The sequence below is a fragment of the Fulmarus glacialis genome, unplaced genomic scaffold (assembly GCF_000690835.1).
Source record: "Fulmarus glacialis isolate BGI_N327 unplaced genomic scaffold, ASM69083v1 scaffold10562, whole genome shotgun sequence".
In the NCBI taxonomy this organism is placed as follows: Eukaryota; Metazoa; Chordata; class Aves; order Procellariiformes; family Procellariidae; genus Fulmarus; species Fulmarus glacialis.
The window spans coordinates 29,609-33,941 of NW_009198505.1; positions in this window are offsets into that span (position 1 = coordinate 29,609).

Genomic DNA, 4,333 nt, shown 5'->3' on the forward strand with positions numbered 1-4,333 from the left:
TTAGTTACACAGTTAAAGTAAGTTTATAGCTGTTGATGCTTTGTAGCTTTAAAGAGATTCAAGGAGAAGATGAGAGGATCCGGTCCAGAGTGTTACCTGCATGTGGGCTCTACCAGACCCATACTATGAATCAGGATTAATCCACCTGCTGCTTTCTAGTTGCCTCACTATTTCCTCATGTTCCTTCATCCATCTGCATCCTTCTGTGTCCTCCCTGTTTCATGTGTTGATGGTGAGTCTTCTGGAGCAGGGACCGTATTTTTGCTCCATGATTGTACGATGCCTGGCACAGGGGGGTCACGGCCACTGAGAAGGACTCCTTAGCTGTCCCAGCTAACGGTAACGATACAGTCAGTAACAACCACATGTGCACCAAGTCCTGACCAACCTGAGCATGCTGAGGTGACAAGCGCTCCTCCACTGCACCTTTTAAAGTGGGAAATTGTGTGTGCGTGCTTGAAGTTTCACATACCCCAGGAAAAAGAACATGAAGCAGCTGTTTAATGATCCGACTAGAACATTTTTGGTTGACAAGTTTTCAGTTAGGTACACTCAACTGAGGCTGGACACGACATTCCATTAGTTTTGCACCTGAAAGGCTGTCCAGAAGGTTGACCTGAAGTAGAATCTGGTTTCAGAAAATCTGCTTAGGAAATCAGTGCATCATTTACAATCAGTTACAGGGATTTTTTCAAAATGGGAATTTGCTGCTCATAGTAGCTGGGGACTAAACTGCTTATTGAGCTTTTGAAAATCTCTTCATTTGCAAAATCTTTTAGTGAATTTATCTGAAAAATTTACCTGATACATTTTTATAAAACCAGCTATACATTCTTTCTATAATTACATTTATAAGAAAATCCTGTTTAAAAGATCTTCGGGTACAGAACTGCACATTCTTTCTTTAATTACGGGATCTAATTTTGTATCAGGAGTCCACACAAGACTTAGTGAAATACCTGTAGATCATCCAGAGGCTTGAAAGGAAACTTGTTAAGTTCCTGTGGCTTTGGGACTCCATAATAGGATGGTTTGGGCATAGGATGCAGTGAAAACAGACTGTGGCTGAATGTGCATTTTCTTTAAACTAGTGGCATTTCCCAAGTGAGCTAAAAAGGTGGGATTTTCAATCACAAATTATACATGAATCTCTTCTGCTTGAGCATCAGCCTCCTTCATAAAACATGACGGTATACAAGCTTTGTATGCTCTGCTGTAAGTAACAAAAGGGGAAAAAATCTAACAGCATAATCACTTGATCTTTCTACTTCCCTTATTTTCTCTGCTTAACTTCATGTATGGAAAGACTTGCACAAAAACTGACTACTCTAATAAAACCAGATAAAATCCAATACAGCATGCTGAGGAGTAGAACTAGAGTTACACTGGGCTGTTTGTTGGCATCAGGAGAGAGAGGACTAAAAAAAACCTTTGTCACCTGGTTCTCAGACCTTGCCAGGCTCACTCACTAGGCATTACCCAAGTTATGCCAATACTGTAGATTTTTCATTTTGACTATTGGCAATGTTTTTTCCGATGTGAACCTACCAGTAAGCTCTTATAATCGTAGTTAGGTCACAGGACAGCAGTGAGCTCATTTTCAAAGGAGCAGATCGCTTACAGCTCCCTGGGACTCTGGGACTTTCAGAAACCAAGAACTGAAATTCATCTCCATTTCTGATTCTGAAATATTTAACATAAGTACTTGAAGATGGCCTGAAAAATCAAAATATGTGCAGCTGGCGGCTGAGCATCACATCCACACTTCGAGAAGGTGCCTCAGCTGAGACTCATTGGTGGCCTCCAAAGAAAATTGGCTCTGCCTGTGCTCTAAGTGCTGCAAGGCGAGCACCAATTTGTGCTAATGTTTAGATTACTGCTCTCACCAAGAAATAATAATTTTTTAAAAGTTAATAACACAGCAGTTGATTTTTAAAATGGATGCGATCAATTGTTTCCCAGATGGTAAAGCTACAATGGCTCAAGGGCAGCAATTCTGGTATTTGCTCTGGCCCAGCATTGTGGTTTCTTTCATGGGCATCTGCACCCCAGAAGAATGGAAATACAGGAAGTATCTGGTGAGTGTGCATACCTCATCAGCACTCATTTGGAGATGTTGAGTTGAACTCCTGCCAGGATATAAGACCTACATCATTGGGGATTTCACAGATTTGGGAGGATTTCAAATTTAAAGTGTTTATACATGCAGCTGCAAGCTGTAGAACAGAAAATAACAAACTGCTGTGCTTCTATTCAAGCCACACACATATGGATATGCAAAACTAGTAACTCGCAGAGGTCAAAAATCTCTCCCTACAGTTATCGCTGCTCCCACATAATCCTGCAGGTTGGGTTTGGCTGATTTCTGCTCGACAAGTGCGTGCCACCAGCTACGTTCTCTGTCATTCTCTCAGTCACTTGAAACAGTGACTAGCAGCTCTAGCAAGCAGCATTGCTGAACAACCAGGATAGACTTCCTTCTGTAAATGTTAATGGGTTATTTGAAAAGATGCAGAGCAGTGCCAAAGAATTTTTCAAGAGCTAAAAGTTTAAAGATGTCAGGACATCTCTATGTCCTTGCTCGTTCTCTCTCCGAGTTGCCTTTATGGAGGTAGTGAGTATTCTCACCAGGAAAACAGGAATTCCCTATTTGTTTTATTACCCATGTCATCAACCTCCATCTTGAAATTGTGTCGGCCTCCCAAGGAATAGGGGTTGTTTCTGCTGTGAATAATCAGGCCAACGGTTGTCAGCTGTCATTCCCGACAGCTGTGTCCGGCAGCCAGTGTCTCCTATCTAGACTGATGCCCTACAGTACTCTGTTGCACGGTTGACCCCTTCAAGGTTCAATCCTCAACACAGTCTTTCCTGGAGAAGCAGTTTGTTGAGAAATATGAAACAATCACCCATAATACTGCGCTTTCCAGCACACCAGTGAATGTATTACATATGATAGATATTTAGTAACTTAAATAAGGGGCCTTTTTCCCCACCACCTCCGTGCCAGGGAACAGCAAGGGCAGGGCTACTCGTTAAGAAAGTTCATGAGGACTCCTAAGCCTAAGACACCCCAGAAGGGCCCTGACTCTTGGGGTCTTGTGTAGTCCTGGACTCCTAAGGCCCTTGCACATCCAGCCACAGCACTTAAAATGTGGCTATAAGTTCAGCAAGAAATATGGTAATAGGAAGCATCGGGACCATGCCAGCCTTATCTATAGATGTATTTTAAAGGTACTGGGTGTAGAGCTGCGCTTCTGCCTAACAGCCTGCTTTCAGCACACACTTAATTCAGTGATTTGTTCAATATCTGTTTGGACAAGCAAACATGAGCTCTGATTTCATGGAAAAGTGTAACTAAAAATCAAAAGTGTTCTTGTTATCTTGGTTATCACAATCCTGCTTTCTGGGAGTGTTATTATGTGCCCGAGGCATATTCAGTATCATTTTTCTAATTTTGTAACCTCTAGCATTTTGATTTTATCCTTGGGGAAGAAAATGGTGAAGAAGTAGGGAAGTTCAGCAGAAGTATGATATGGAGGACAAAGCTTGGCACAGAATCGTAGCCACTAATGAAAACACTCCCCAGGTAGCTTGCTCGTACTCTGTAAAGCTGAATCTGCACACTGTAATCTCACAACACAGCTGTAACCAGCACAGTCACAAAGACATCATTAAATCTCTTTTTACAATAATGAGGAGTTGGACTTTGAAATCTATAAAACCTATGATATGATTCGGCCTCACCTTAGGAACAGCCTGGGAAAAAGGCACCTGATGTATGTTTATGCAGCTCAGATCTGTAGTTAGGTTGCCTGCTCACATTTATTAGGCATAGACAACTCCTAAAAGACTCAGAAATTCAGATCACTATATCTGATATCTCTTCTTACATAGGATGTCTGATCCTATACTTTCTAATGAGGCATTTTCAAGAGCGACTGTTTCATTCTGCAAATACTGTGGACCCTGTTATAAATCAGAAGTCCAATGTCCCAGCGGTCCCACTGTGCTTTTAAGAATCAGCATTGACTTATGGAAGGAATTATGGGCTAGATTTTCATTTACACCACGTAACCCCACCGTAATTCCAGCGAATTCAAAGCAGTTTTTCAGCACTTGCCTTAGCATCAGCAGAAAGTTACACCTTGCACATCTTGTAAAAGCTGTCCAATGCTGTGTCATTGCAGCAGAGCTTGCAGTCATCAGCCCATAACAAAACAGCACTGGAAAGAACATCAAGAGATTACTTATTCCATCTCCACCACGCAGAGACTTGTAGAGACCCAGGTCATTATTAGCAGATGTTTGTCTAACTTGCTCCGAAAGAGGGTCT